Source organism: Eschrichtius robustus, chromosome 14, assembly GCF_028021215.1.
Source record: "Eschrichtius robustus isolate mEscRob2 chromosome 14, mEscRob2.pri, whole genome shotgun sequence".
NCBI lineage: Eukaryota > Metazoa > Chordata > Mammalia > Artiodactyla > Eschrichtiidae > Eschrichtius > Eschrichtius robustus.
In genome coordinates, this window is record NC_090837.1 from 80,118,762 (window position 1) to 80,135,689 (window position 16,928).

Consider the following 16,928-nt stretch of genomic DNA (forward strand, 5'->3'; position numbering starts at 1 on the left):
AAATATAGAACTAGCTAGTAATAAGGAAGAAAAGCAGGGGCTACAGATAGCAGCCACATAGCAAGAGTCAATGTGGTTCACAGTGACCTGATGGAACTTGAGGATGTTATGGTAAGTGGAATAAGCCAGACAGAGACAATTATTATATGATCTCACTTATTTGTGGAATATAAAAAAAAAGCTGAAATTATAGAAACAGAGAGTAGAATGGTGATTACCAGGAGCTGGGGAGAAGGAGGGAGTGGGGAAAATGGAGAGAGGTTGGTCAAAGAGTATAAACTTCTAGTTATAAGATGAACAAGGTCTGAGAGATGTTTTGCTAAACTATGGTGGTAATCATTTTGTAATATATAAGTGTAACAAATCAACATGTACATCTTAAACTTATACAGTGTTATATGTCAGTTATATCTCAATAAAGCTGGACAAAATAAGTAAAAAATAAAATAATTGCTCACAACAACTAATGTCATATTTTCCAGCATCAGAGTGGATGTGTTTGCTCTGAAATGTAGTTTGATTTAAAAAAATACTGCAAGCACAGATACTTCTGCATCAGTTGTATTTGTTTCCACATTTGCAACTGTCCTAAATGGAAGACATGGTCTTATCTTACAAATGGAACAAGAAGCCGCAAATTATTATTTCCTGCTTACTACACCAGGGACCTATGTATCAGTTATGATAAAATTCAGCTATAAGTTGAATAGATGTTCCTAAACAATAATAAAGTTATGGAAGTTATAGAAGAATAATATATAGAAGCTTCTCTCTCATATACATTAAAAGACTGAAGGTAGCTTTTGAAAAAGTAATTTTTTGGTCATAAGAGACCTAGACTCCTTTATCTCATTGTTCTACATCCTCAGTATCTGGCTTCTATTTCCTGGTTCAAAATGGCTGCTTAAGCTCCAATCATTACATCTATATTCCAGTCAACAGAAAGGAAGAGGGATTAAGGGCTTGATCATTCTTCTAAGAATATTTCTCAGAAGTTGCATACAATAAGTTTATTATAGCCCATTGCCAGAAATTAGTCATATAGCCGCATGTAGCTGTAAGGAAGACTGGAGAATATAATGATTATTCTGGGTGTTTGTGTGACTAGCTAAAACTGAGGTTTCTATTTATAAGAAAACAAACAGAATAGATATTGGGGCACAACCCAGAGTCTCTGCCCAACAATGAAAGCCAAACATTTTTAGATGAAGTAAACATTTCACTCCAAATTCCTAATCCCTTTATAAGCCTCTGCTACTCTAATTTAAACTCTTTTGTAAACAGTCTGACTACCGCAAAATTTTGTGTCTAATAATTGTGAATCAGATGCGGTCAATTACAGCGTCACTGAGTTGGCCTCAGGTGCCAGGCACGACGGCTGAGGAGTCAAGTCTCCAGGAGTTTCACCTGGCGCAGGAGAGCACCAAGAGCCCCTCGCAAAAGGAGGGAGATCACGCCTGATGCTTTTGTGTATCTGCACGGAACGCAGCCCTGTGTCTGACATAGAGAAACTACAAGCAAGCATTTGATGAATTAAATCACTGATTACATCCCAGAAACATCAAGTAGAAAGGGACCGCGGAGATTATCCAATCCAAACTCTTCACTTTTGAGATGAAGGACCTGAAGCTTGAATAAAGCTTGGCAAGTGCTGGGTGTATGCAGGTATTGTGTAAAGGACTTCGTGTTATCTTGCCCAGCAGTGCATTAGTGTTAAAGCTGAGACTGCATGAACTCAGATCTGGGGCTCTGCACTAACATGAAACCTTTTCACTTTACATTTTCTGACTTCCATTTTGACTTGCTTCCTGCATGTACTAATGTGTTTTAACTCACATTTTATTAATAGCTACCTCACTTTTACGTATTTTTATTTCCAGTTGGAAGACAAAAAATCATGTTCTCTGATGCTATTTTACTCTTTATATTTTCTCCATCGTATCTTCAATTTTACTTTTCATTTTCCCCAAGAACCAGGTTTTCTTCTTTCCAGATTGCAAAGGGTTTCATGTTTCTGCCTTAACATAGTATTTGAATAGTTAAAACGTACAAGATCTAAAGCTAGGCAACCAGGACTTGAAACCTAGCTCTCTCACTTACTGTGTGACCTTTGGCAAATTACCTACCTCTCTGTGCCACAGTTTTCTCATCTAAAATGTGGAGATAAAAAAAGACCACATACTGCATAGGTCTATTTTAAAGAGTTAATAGATTAGTAAAACAGCCTGGAAAATGTTCGATAAATGTTATCTGAGAATGATGGTGACTTCTTAAGTAAAGGATGGTATTCTCTTGCCACCTAGCATGTTTTTGGCCATCTCTCCTTTTTTAATAAATAATTTATTCAAAAAATTACAATTAGTATTGACATTTAAGAAAAATGACACAAGATAGTTGACGCTTCTGAGGAAGTATTATGACATGGTTACCTCAAAGCTGAATAGAGATTAGAGTTGGTTGGAATAAAAATTAAAGTGCATGGAGAAAAACCCTGCAATGATTGGAGGTGAAGGTCGAGTGGGAGATAAAAGGATTCACCTTCCCTCCTGCAAGAGCAGCAGAGTGAATGTGCTATCAGCTGGCTAAGAGAATTACACTTCACACATCTCCTCAAAGTGAAAAATAGCTTTGAAAACAAATTTAGCTATTTTTTTTATTATTAATGGGAACCAGTGAGGACCATCTTAGTACAGAAAATTAAGATTTAAAATGCAAAAACTATTTTAGTGAATGAAATACATGTTTATATATTTTAGTTTATATAGTACTTTAACTTCTCATAGACTGTTTCCCCCAAGGACATCTTAGTAATATACACACATTTGAACCTATTGCTCCTGACAAATAGGCTAGATTATGCTGGTCCCTGGGGGTGATTCAGGGCAAGTGGGTAAATTCAGGTACTTCTGCAGGTCTCTTTCTCGTCTCTTGGGCAAAGAGTTCTTATCATGCCAGAACTTCTCATGAGAAGCTGATTTCCAATAAGATGGAAAGATTCTCCCAAGAGTCGACAGTTGGTAAGTGGCAGAAGTAAGGCCTCCATCCTGTCTTCGTGGGTCCATGTGCAGTGTGTGAGAGGTAAAACTCGGACTGGAGAATTTCATTTTCTATGTTTTGGTTGGCAAAGCCTCACCAACGGCCAGTAGATACTAGAAGATAACTATAGCCTGTTTTGTAGCCATATTAATTTTCCCTAGGAAATTCTGCTAAGTGTCTCTGGTTAGGAATCATTACTTCAAGCCTAGATATGTATGAGAATAGCTCTGGTGAAGCTCAGTCTTAAAGGGGTCTGTACTTTACATTATTACTCCTCATCATTTTCAAGGAAGCTTGGTCCGCTGCTCAGTGGAATATGAAGTGCCAGTCTATTCCAGCAGAACTTTACTTATCTGGGATGGCAGGTACCAGACTTTTTCCAAGAACTAGATTTTACACCACTGATGACAATTTTCATTTGATTGCCCATATAGTTATCATGTTAAGGACGCTCAGGGCATACAAAAAACATTTAAAAATAATCTCCGTTCCCAAGGAATTTTAGTCTGGGGTGAAAAATGGAGGTACCCAGTTTCTGAATGATCAAAGTGGTAAAGCTAAGGTCTCTGTGGGTTTGTATTGATAGATAATCTCTTCTGGGGAAATCAATGAAGACTTCATGGAAAAGGTGGCATTTAGGCTGAAGTTTGAAGAATGTTTAGGATTTGGGGGTTTTGAAAAAATTTTTGTTTGTTTTCTAATCTAAATGAAATACATGGTGGTTGTGAAAAACCAAATTTGAGAGTTTAAAGAAATATGTGGGAAAAGAAGGAAAAAAAACACCAATTTTTTTAGCACCAGAGGCAAGTACTTTCCCTTATTCTTTTCTGCATTTTAAAATACTTGAGACCATATAAAACCATATGGCACTTTGGTCATATTAATCAAGATTTATCCAGCATTTAAAAAAATGCTCATAGCCTTTAGCTCAGTAGTTTTGCCTATAGATCAATAAAGGTTATAAGATATTCTTCATAGCGTTTTTATAAATAGCAAAAAGTATGGAAACAATCTAAGAACTCCCAAAAGGAAGTGATTAAGAATGACCAGCAGGGCATTTTTTGAGGAGATGGAACTCTCCTTGGACAGAAGATGTTGACAAGAAGCCCGCTGAAACTGGAAGGTAAAGGAGGTAAGGATGGGGGTATATAGTAGTGTAATATACAGCAAGTTATGGGGGCATATAAAGCACAATGATGCCTTTACTGCTTCCCGGACACACAGATCGACGACATCATTCGGGTTTTAAAATGCACGAGTTTAAGCCATTTTGCTCTTTCTTGCCATTTATGGGACCATCCTGCTGTGATAGGTTGTCTGTCACCAGGACAGGAAAGAAAACAAAGGAGGTGTGAGCTGAGTAATCCAAGTGTTGAGTGAAGTGCCTGCAGGTCAGAATGCACTGCGGAACACAAGGAATGCCACACCCTTCCCATGGCTTCTAATTCCCTCCAACACCTCAATTCCTCTCCAGCTTGGCCTCCCACCCTCTCTTCTTACTCACTAACAACTGCCGCATTGGTCTTCCTTTGATACTTTGAACCCTCTGAGACCTTTCCTACATCAGAGCATCCATGCTTGATTGCCCTCCTGTCTGGAATGCTCTTATCCTACTTACGTGGTTAATTCCTACTTAGTATTCAAAAAGGTCTTTCCTGACCCTGCAATCCGAGTCATATCCCTTAGTGATATTCTTTTATGATGTCCTGAATTTTATCTTTATAGCATTTAGTGCAGAGTAATTTTATATTTGTTTGCATGACTGTTGTTTAAAGTTTATGTACTGCCCAGGGACTTCTCTGGTGGCGCAGTGGTTAAGATTCCACCTGCCAATGCAGGGGACACGGGTTCGATCCCTGGCCTGGGAAGATCTCACATGCCACGGAGCAACTAAGCCTGCGAGCCACAACTACTGAGCCCGCGCGCTTAGAGCCCGCGCTCCGCAACAATAAGAAACCTGCTCACCGCAATGAAGAGTAGCCCCCGCTCACCGCAACTAGAGAAAAGCCCTCGCGCAGCAACGAAGACCCAACGGAGCCAAAAATAAATAAATAAATGTATAAAAATAAATAAATAAAGTTTATGACTGTCAGTTTCATGATGACTACTTGTTCTCAGGGCCTATTAGAGGGGCTGGAACCTAGGGAGCTCTCAGGCATTTGTGCAAAGGGAGGAGGGATAAATGAGTTACAATAGCCAGCATTCAATGGAAGCTAGATGCTCTGTTCTAAGAGCTTTAGTATTTGTTAATTTCCTCTATTCTCACATAACAGCATAGGAAGTGAGGATTATTATCCTCATTTTACAGATGAAGAGGCTAAGGAATTGACAGTTTAAGCACCACCTCTAGTATCTTCTGGCTAGATATGTGGAAGATCAATGATTCAAACTGGGGCAACCCAGCTCCAGGGACAATGCTCTTTTTTTCTTTTCCTTTTATTTAAAAAAAAAAATCATCTATATTGAGGTATTATTGACTATAAAGTTATAAGATATTTAAAGTGTACATTGGGGTGATTCTTTTTTTAACTTAATTTAATTTATTTATTATTTATACAGCAGGTTCTTATTACTTATCTATTTTACACATATTAGTGTATATATGTCAATCCCAATCTCCCTATACATGTACATGGTGAAGGGATTCCACCCGTCTATTTAATTAACACGTCCATCACCTGACATTTCTCTCTCTTTTTTTTCATGTGAACATTTAAGTTCTACTCCCTTAGCAAATTTCAGTGATACAGTACAGTGTTATCAACTATAGGCACCATGTTTTACATTAGGTCCTCATATCTTATTCGTCCTACAGCTGAGAGTTTGGATCCTTTTACCAGCCTCTCCCTATTTCTCCCGTCTGTCAGCCCCTGGCAACCACTCTTCTACTCTGTTTCTATGAGTTTGACTTTTTTTCTTTCTCTCTCTCTCTCTTTTTAAGATTTCACATATAAATGATACCATGCAATGCAGCGTTTGTCTTTCTCTGTCTGCATTAGTTGTTTTACCATAATGCCCTCAAGGTCTATCTGTATTGTGGCAAATGGCAGGATTTTCTTCTTTCTCATAGCTGAGTAATACTGCACTGTGTGTATACAATATTTTCTTTTCGTTTTTTTTAACATCTTTATTGGAGTATAATTGCTTTACAATGGTGTGTTAGTTTCTGCTGTATAACAAAGTGAATCAGCCATATGCATACAATATTTTCTTTATTCTCCCTCATGACTTGCTGTCTTCTTTCCAGGCTCACGTCTGAATTTTCACTCTGAATTGTTTGTGAAGAGCAACTATATTAGTTTCCTATTGCTATTGTAAAAACTGCCACAGACTTAGCGGCTTAAGACAACAGGCATTTATTCTCTGAAGTCCAAAATGAGTCTCACAGGGCTAAAATCGAGGTGTTGGCAGGGCTGGTTCCTTCTGAAGGGTCTAAGGGAGAATCCATTCCTTGCCTTTTCCAACTTCTAAAGGCCACCAGCGCGTGGCTGCATCATTCCAATCTTTGCTTCCGTTGTCGCATCACCTCTTCCCCTCTCAGCGCCTGCCTCCCTTTTATAAGGACCCTTGTGCTTACACTGGCCCACCAGATCATCCAGCATATTCTCCTCATCCCAAGATTCTTATCTTTCTATTTTTTTTTTTTTTTGGGCTGCTCTGTGCCCCATGCGGGATCTTAGTCCCCCAACCAGGGCTTGAACCCGAGACCCCTGCAGTGGAAGCACGGCGTCCTAACCACTGGACCACCAGGGAAGTCCCACAAGATTCTTATCTTAATCATATCTACAAAGTCCTTTTTACCATGTAAGGTTACTTATTTACAGGTTCTGGGGATTAAGACATAGACATCTTTGGGCGGCCATACTTCAGCCTCTCACAGCACCAAAGAGCAGTTTGTGCACCTAAGTATAATTCAGTCTGAGCAATCCTTTGTTTCTGGCTCTCACAGGAGGCCATGGTACAGTTAACTAAAATTATAGATGAGGGTGGGGGGAGACCCCTCTCAGCGCCCCTCTTGGATTTTTTTGTATTTGCACTGTAACTAAAGCTTCCCTTCATTCTGGTTGACAAATACACAGCCAAGTACTAGAGTCAGCAAGGCCCTGATGTTACATACCTGAGAGATTTTTGTGCGAGTGTGTATGTTTCGGCCCTGTCCCAGCAGCGTCCGGTCTTGGGCTCCGCCTACCCCCATTCCCACCCTTGAAATTGGGCCAGCCAGACTCGGTCTGCCCAAGGAGCTCAGCGTCCTGTTGTGGTGACGTTGTCAAGTGTCACCTCTGGACGTGGGCAAGATTATTTTCCACTCTCTCAGATGCATGCAGAGGATTGTCTCAGCCCAATATCCACTCTTAAGAGTAGGAGAGAAAGAAGAAAAGGCAAGTAGAAGAAGCAGAAAAAAGAATAATGAATTTCCCCTGGTAACACTGAGCGCTGAGAAGACTCAACCCTTCAAAGACCTCACACTGAGAACACTGTGCTCGTCACTACAGGATAAAAGGGAAGCGGGAGACCAGGGGGTGCTATTCCTTTATCCACTCAACAGGCAGATCAAGTTCCAGAATCTTGGGGTTAATTCCAAACACTCAAAATTTACTCAATGCGGGTGTTATAATGACAATAAATAGTGATAGCAGTAAAAATAAAATCTAAATACATTGACAAAACGATAAATGTCTTTTCTGTAATTCTTCATAGTTAAAAAAGGAAGGGGGATAAGAAGTCTTTGCAGACTGATGAAAGTAAAGCTTTTTTGAAAAAAACAATATGGAGGAGTCAATTGGTTTTATGAATTTTGTGGTTATGTCTTTTTAAAAAGATGATAGAAAATGTTTCTTGATATTCACCATGAGCAAAACACTGAACTGAAATTAATTTTGAATTAATTTTGAATTAATTTTGAATTAATTTTGAATTAATGTCACCAAATAAATAGTCTACAGCTTGGCTGCGAAGTTTTAAGCATGGCACTGGAACCATGTGTTTTCTATGAACAACCTCTTCTGTCTTAGAATATGCTCATCCAAAAAAAGGAAAATGAAAACCATTGATTAATTTTGGGACTAAATGTTTAGAAAATGTTAAAACACGGTAGGTACTAGGCTGACTGTCACAAAGCTTTGAAGATTGTGTGAAAGTTGTGTCCCTTTTTTACAGGCACCAGCTTTCAGCCTGTGTGAACACATCTAAGACTACCATAGTCAATTCAGAGCTAGTAATTCAGTCCAAAATCCACAAGTCCCCTTTAATGAACTACTAACAGTATTCATTTGTGAAAAGCACCTGAAGGAAAAGAATAAACTTTCTAAACAATGCAGGTAATCAAATCACAGAATTGTAAATAGAACTGAGCTTTCCTAAACAAAGCTAATAACCAATGGGACCAGTATAAATTTCAAGTTCGATAATGGAGTCTGCTTGCTAAACATTCATAATATATCTCACCAAAAAGATCTAGTCAAATTGTAATAAATTTGACCAGATTTTCTGAGAAAAAAATTTCAAACACTTAAACTACAGAACAAAAAGTTAGAGAATTTGAAGTACTTACTGGCTTTTCCTGGACATACCTTCCAACCTGTTGTTAATGAACGCTAGTTAGGTACAAGTCACTAGTTCATGTTTCCCTTTCTCCCTTTTTTTCCCAACTATATATTATCCATGACCATAATTTATTTCTCAAAAACAGTTACCGTTAAAAAAAAACTTTACACAGCATGTTGGCAAATAACACACTTATCTGCCTCAGAGTATAGTCAGCCCTCTGTAAACACGGGTTCTGCATCTGTGGATTCAACCAACCAGGGATTGAAAATTAATTTCTTGTTGGCCGAGCTGCACAGATTATGGGGTCTTAGTTCCCTGATCAAGGATTGAACCAGGGCCTTGGCAATTAGAGTGCCAAGTCCTAACCACTGGACTGCCAGGGAATTCCGAAAATATTTGTAGAAAAGAAAAATTACAGAAATTTCCAGAAAGGAAAACTTGAACTTGCCACATACTGGCAAATATTTACATAGCATTTACATTGTATTTGTAACTATTTAATAGCATTTACATTGTATTAGGTATTATAAATAATCTAGAGATGATTTAAAGTGTATGGGAGGGCGTGCGTAGGTTATACACAAGTACAGTGCCATTTTGTATAAGGAACTTGAGCATCTCTGGATTTTGGTGTCCATGGGGCTCCTGGAACCAGTCACCCCCAACCCCCAGAATACCGAGGGATGACTGTAATCTCAATTTGTACGATGTGAGGTCATGTTAATCCCTTTTCTCCCCCCCTGAATAGAGTTGACACAGAGAGTTAATCAGCTGCTTCATTATGCCTTTTAATACCGAGTATTTTTCTAAAATTAAGAGGTTGGCACCAGAAAACACTAAAACTTGAGACGGCCAGCAATCAACCAGTGAAGGCAAAGCCATGTCTGGCAGGGAAGCTGAGGAAAGCAGGAGGCATCCGTTCTGGCTGTGAGATGGAGCCTGGAAGACGGTGGATCACAGGCTGGGTTCTGCCCAATGATACTTCCCATGGAGGTTTCTCAGCAGTTCCCAGGAGACAGGAGTTCCCCTTTGGGACTTGCCTCCCCCACTCCTGAGGGCCCCAGCTGTCCTCCACACCTGAGCTGCCAGAGGTCATCAGGGATCCTGGGAAAGCAAAGGGGGCTCTTGCTAAATTCTTTAGTACGTTGATGTCTCAATTGCTTTCTTTACTGACCCTGAATCACCACAGAGTTGATTAGAGGAAAACCTACCCATTGAGCAATAGCTCCCTCCTTATATAGGCTGGCTCAGCAGGAATCCTACCTCAGGCTTGCAGGGAGACATTTATATTTGAAGTTCAAAGGAACTGCTCTCTCAGCACCTACTGACACGTTGGAATCACTGGAGATCCCAACCCAACCCTCTGTTTTATGGAAATAGCAATAATACGCATTACTCTGTAAAAGACACGCCTCTAAATGGGATAAAGGAACTAATGAGAGGAAAGAGTTCTTCCCCTGGAGATATTATTCTGCCATGTTGAGGATTTCTCAAGTTCAGGGAAACCTGAACTTGTCTGAATACTTCTGTCAGCTCCAAGGAAGTCCTGATTGGTCTCAGGCTGAAGTTAGTTGGGCTTAACATAAATAAATTCAAATGTCTGTTATGTTTAGAGCTTCTAGATTTTAAGAGTATTTTTGTAACTTGAAAAATAAAATTTTTTCAAAGGAAAAGACTATTTGACAAGGAGGAAAAATATAAACATTTATTCACATTATCACCATACATACATACAGTGGCAAACACTATACACATTTTGGTTTATGGTTCTTTAGTTTTTTTTGGTACATAGGTATCATGTTTTCCTCCCAAAATATATAATAAAGTACCAACCTTATAGAGATCTTTTTTTTTTTTTTAACCTACTTAGCAATGTCTCATAAATTCTACCCATGTCAAAAACAGTATTATCTGACCACGTGATATTTTTTAATAGTTTTAAAATATTCTATTGTAGATTTATTGTAGTTTAACCAACACCCTACAGTTGGACATTTAGGTTGACTTCAATTTTTATAATACTAAAAAATATATACCACAATAAACATCTTTGAACACATGAATAACTTTTAGCATAAGATAAATCCCTGTATCTAAGATTTCTGAGTTAAAGTGTATATGCATTTTTAAGAATTTTAAAACATTTCATCCAATTATTCTTTAGAAAGTTAACACAATCTTTCTTCCCCACCAAAAAAATATGTGTTTAGTTTCTTCACACCATTGTCACAATTAAAGGGTATTATTTTTAAATCTTGCCCAAATTGATGGAAGATAAGTTAAACATCAATTGTCTAAGTGTTTTTGTTTATTTACTAGTGAGGTTGTATATGCTTTCATGCTTGTTTGTGCTATTTCATATTTATTTGTCACAGGCCTGTTCATTTCTTTTTCCCATTTAAATGGTGGATCTTTTCTTATGGATTTGTAAGCAATTTTTAAACATTGAAAAGATAAATCTCTTTTGCCTGTTATACATGTTGCAAATACTTCCTCACACTGTAGTTTATATTTTGGTTTAGATAGGGTGTTTTAATTTAGAAGTATGAAATCGTTGTTTTTTCAGATCTTCCTACCTTTATTTTTCTGCTGTTAGTGCTGTGCCTCTAAAGTTTCTTTCTCCAACACTAAAGATTATATAAATATTCAAATACAGTTTCTTCTCCTTTAATGTACTTTTTTTTACTACCACATTTGATGCATTAGAATTTATTTTGATGGATTTTTGTAGGATAATGTCCAATTATCTGTATTTTTGAAGGGCTAGAAGTTTAGGAATTTGGAGGTATTAAAAGACAAAGGTGTCACATATAGAAAAGATGGCCTAATGGTGCCAATATCTGTGAGTTCTGTGTCAGGTCTCATGTCAGGTATGATGGAATGTATGTCGTAGGTAAGTTCCTTAAACTGTCTCTCTAAGTTTCAATGATGCCTGCAGAGTTGCCATGAGAATGAAAAGTAATAATATCTGAAAATTAGGGGTCCCAATATTGTCTTACAATAGAGGATTTGGGGGTGGTTGGCAGTGTGGGAGTAGAGAACTCTTTTTCTTTTGTAGGCCTGATTTTAAGGAAAACACTTGCAGGGAAATAAGAAAGGTAGAAGGAAATGGAAGACTTGAGGTTAAAAACAGCAACATATGATTCTTCTCTTCTACTTCCCTGTTTTGAACGAGAAAATGATTTGACTGCATCTTAAAAGATCTTTGGCCTGTGCATTTCTTTAGCGATGTCCTTCTCCCATGGCTATGTAGGTGCTCATTAACTGCTATGCTGTACAGAATAACTGAGTTCTCTCCTGTGTTACGTGAGAATCTCCTCTTTCTTTCCCTACTCTTCCTGCTTGCACAGCCACTTCATATATGTAGGGGTTTTGTTCTGTTTTTGTAAAACACCTGCCTGTACCAAGTGATATAGGAGCCTTTAAAAATATGTATAGAATGCTTAATATTTGTATAATGGCTGTACTGGAAAGGCTCATCCTTGAAAAACTTTGAAAGTATTAAACTGGGCTCTGGTAAAAATGTAAATTGGTTAAACCTATTTCAGTTATAAGGGTGTGTACCCTTATTACACCAGAACAAATTGGTTCAGTTGGTAGATTCTCTTTCACAAATCAATTTTATGTTATTAAAATACATACCACCCCCATATATATAATGTTTTCCTGAAAAGAAAAAAAATATTTTTCTGTTATGGGTACCGTCTTCCATTTTCCAAAATGGAGGAAATGTTATTAGTATCAAGCCATTTTCACTCAGGTACTAAAGTTCTAAAAGAAGCATTTTCGTGTTTATTTTAAAAAAAAGATGAACAGTGCCCTGAAAAAAAAATTCTATGAGGGAATATTCTGACTCACCAATAGATGCTTCCGAAAGCAACAGGCAAGGCTGACAAGCACACCTTAGTGGAGGAGGGGAGACATCTGGTGGACGCCAGGTGGAAAGAAAGCAAGATACCAGGTCCACAGAGGGTGTTTTTTGTTTGTTCGTTTTTGTTTAGTGCATCTTCATAAGGCAATAATGAATAAATAAAAATGACAGAGGGAAAATATGTTAAATATCTTAATGCTTATTGCTTTGCCTTTGTTAGCAACAGTTAAAATTATTTTAAATGAGATTGAATTTAAAAATTATATATATACATACATGTATATTTTATATATATATATATTTAGCTAGCTAGGTCCTCAAAGTTTTTGAAAATCGTGTTTAGCTCTGGTGCAAGAATTAGTACTTTGGGGGGAAATAAAAACAATTATGAGTCATCCAAAGATATGAAGGAAAAGCTTTCTCATAATTTGTTCTTTGTATTGTTAGTGGCAATTTTTATCAAAGCTCAAAATGCAGGCAGAGAAAAAGCAATTCTACTTCTAGGAAAATATGCCACTCATATACGGGCAAAAGTACACGAAGATATCCGTAAATCCATGTTCATTGAGCATTGTTTGCATAAAACAAAAACCTAGAAAGAACTTGGATTTCCATTCTAGGGGAGTGATTAAATAAACCAGCAAATGGCAATGTAATGAAATATAACTGTTACAGAGAGTGAGATGGACCTATAATATCATTATTTGCTGAATGTGTTATAGTATTAAATCATTTATGTAAAAAGGATATGTATGCATGTGACTATCTGTTTAGAAGTTCACAGAATACACATTTTGACTGAATGCCAAATGATCAAGGTTTAAGCCCACATTCGGCTAATGCTGAGGCCAAAGCCAAAGTCACCATTAAGAGAATGAAGTTTTGGTATATGTGGAACCTAGAAAAATGGTACAGATAAACCAGTTTGCAGGGCAGAAATTGAGACACAGATGCAGAGAACAAACGTATGGACACCAAGGGGGGAAAGTGGCAGGGGTGGGTGGGTGGGTGGTGGTGTGATGAATTGGGAGATTGGGACTGACATATATACACTAATATGTATAAAATGGATAAATAAATAAATAAAACAGAAAAAAGAATGAAATTTTGGGATAAAAGAAAAAATCTGACATTTTATTAAATATAATAATGATGAAATTTTTATTATTCAAATTTTAGTAGGAAAATAGTGGAAGTTTACTATTACAGTGGAGGTTAATTAAGTTCTCAGCATTGACGCAACTGCGTTGCACTTAGGGTCCCTTTACTGCACATTAGTGATGCTAAGAAAATGTTCATTTTCAAATGGCACATTGTATAATGTCATTTAACTTTTGGACAACAGAGTATAATTCAGGATAAAAAAATGTTAATCTATTCTCTAGATGGAATGTTGTATCCGGATTTTGTAACTAAAAGTGAATAACAATCTTTTTGATAAGATTTTTGCATAAATTTTAGGTGCCAAAGACTTAAAACTATAAGGAATTGTCTTAAAACATTTTTCATGAAGTCTGTTGTTTGAAATTTGAAGAATAAGGACAAAAATAACATTTTGGATTTCTCATTTTTCTCTATAATTTTTTGGATTATTTTTCTTTAAACTTTTTGATATCTTTTATGTTTTGACTGAAGATGATTCATTAAGTTTGATGTTCATGATCTTGAAAAAGAAATTTTGAAGCAGCAAAATTGAAGTTTCTTTTAATTAATTCCCCAAAGGATGTGAAGAATTCTCACATAGAAATTTTTCTTGAAAGACTTATAGTCTAATTGGAATTAAATAGCTAAAAATGAAAATGTATCCATAAAGAGAATACATTATGATACCCAAAGAATGCATATACTGTAGTACAAATAATAATATGAATTATTATACTGCATATATATTAGATAGCCAATAAATATTGAATGGTTAAATAACTCAATTTATATGTACAATAAATTAATAGAATAAACAGTTTATAGACGTTCAAACTGGAAAGACCTTAAAAATTATTCAGATACATTTGCTAATTTCTTTTTTGTTTTAATTTCCTAAGCCTTTTCACAAAAAATACATTTCTTAAAAGTCCTCTTAGGATTTTTTCAAAAATAATTTTATAGTTTTGCATGATGTATAATAAAGAAGTTATTTTGAGTAAAAACATTTTACATTAGAACAGCGTATTGTTAAATATTGCATTATGAAGTTTATTTTAATAAAATATTTAATAATATTACAAAATTATTTTTCCACTTCGATATTCAACCACATTTAATTAACTTTAATTATATTAGAAAACACATGATTTGTCAACAAATAATTTTTCAAGTCATATTACATTTTATTTGATTTAGAAACTAACTGTATATAAAATGTAGAGTTAAATTGAACTATATCATGGGGTAAAAACTAAAACAGAACCTGCTTGCTGTTCTGGGGTGCAGAGAAGAAGTCATTGAGTCATTTGCGAAGTATTTATGGATTTTACTATGTGACAGAGATTCTGGGTGCAGAAAACACAACACCTAGGACAACAATAGCCCTGAAGCTTTAATGGAAGCAGTAGATCATTGAGCTGGTTCACCCACAGTCGCTTCCATGAACTGTTCTGCTCAGAGCGCTGGCCATAGCCACACACCGAGGGCTCCTATTTGAGCTATAGCATCATGTTCCTACAATGCTGATTCCCTCTTCCATCCGCTCCCCACAGGGCTTTGCTCCTCAGCTGGTACTTAGACTGCTGCCCTGCAACCCAGACATGGTTTGCTAAGAAAAGAAGAGCTGGATTAATCAGATTGCCCACCAGAAATAGAGACACAGATGTAGAGAACAAACGTATGGACACCAAGGGGGGAAAGCGGCGGGAGAGGGTGGGTGGTGGTGGGATGAATTGGGAGATAAGGATTGACCTGTATACACTAATATGCATAAAATGGATAACTAATAAGAACCTGCTGTATAAAAAAAATAAATAAAATTCTAAAATTAAAAAAAAAAATTGGATTGCCCACATTGGGAACTTGAGTAAAATCATGCCAAGAGAAGAAGGCAAAGGTTATCAGCAAGAAAGGTTGTGGTGTAGAGAGGACTTGGAGAGGTCACATGAAGTCAGCCAAATCTCTCAGCTGAAGGGCAGTGTACATCTGCACATGTCAGATACAGCCCTACTGGGGAGCAATGAAGAAGATGATCGATAGTAAGCAAAGAGGAGAGCACACCTGCTGAGAAGCAGCAGAAACACCTTAAAGGATGTTGTGGAGCCATTATCCCTGGAAAGATATAATATCTTAAATTGAATGTTCTGGGGAAAATATTTACATCTCCACTCTGTAGGCGCTTGCGTGTTTTGGATAGCTAGCTTGGACATTAAGGAATGGCAGCTCCTTTTTCTCTGATAGGGGAAGCCAGACCTCTCCTGGGAAAACTATCTTGAATAGAAGAGCAAAGAGCTCCTACAATCGCTCATGGAGGAAGGGTGGCTGGGTTCTAAGGCAACCAGGGTCTGGGTCAAGAGCGGGAACTCAGCCTCTCCAGGATTAGAAAAAAGTGTAGTTAATCATCCGGAAGGGGGCTGATGAACAGTCACCAAGTGGCAGAAAGCAAAACTCCCTTAGTTAAATAAGACCTTTTCCTAGTTTAATCAAGAAAAGCAATAGTTTATTAAGAGGGGGAAAATACACTGCACTTGTATGACACACACCAAAGAGAAACTTTAGGAACTCCCTTTTCACATCTGCAAAACATTGCATTTTCAGGACTTTCTTCAATTCCATTCACATTTTACAGACATATTCATAAAATATAATTCAAAAAGTATCCGTTTTCATTGGAAGGTAATTACACTTCAGCATGGAGTGATTGCATATTTTTGATATATTCTCCAACGTTTGTTTACATTGATATGAGAAAAGAGGGATTCTTATAATATTTTTAATTTGAATTTATCTTAATGGAAGTTACTACTGATTATCTCAGACGTAGAAAACATACAATGAGAATATTTTACCAAAGATGGAAGCATGTGAGTCTATGTTCCAAATTCTCTGTTCTCTTTAGAGAGTGACCACTTTCCAGAAGTTAGCCTGATTCCTTGGAAAAATGAGTTCATGTTAATATCATAGAAGACTCTGAATTAATTCATTCTGCTTGAGCTTTGTAGGAGGTGTTTAAGCCAAAGCCCACGCTTCTGTCTCCCTGTATGGAGTCTAGCCTGTTTCTGAAGCACCTCTGTAAAGGAGACAGGATTCTGACCCCTTTGCCAGCACCGTACAGCAGGACAGAGCAGAGAAATGCAGGACCTCATGGATAGGGCCTGCAATTGGAGGACTGTAAAGTAAACAGAATATGACCTTTTCGTATTCCGTAAGATGAAACAGGAAGACACATAAAGCACTTGAGATAAAGCTGTGAACCAAACCAGAATTTAACAACCTGTATTTTTCACAGAACTAACCACGATTATCCATATTTGGATGATTGGCAGATACT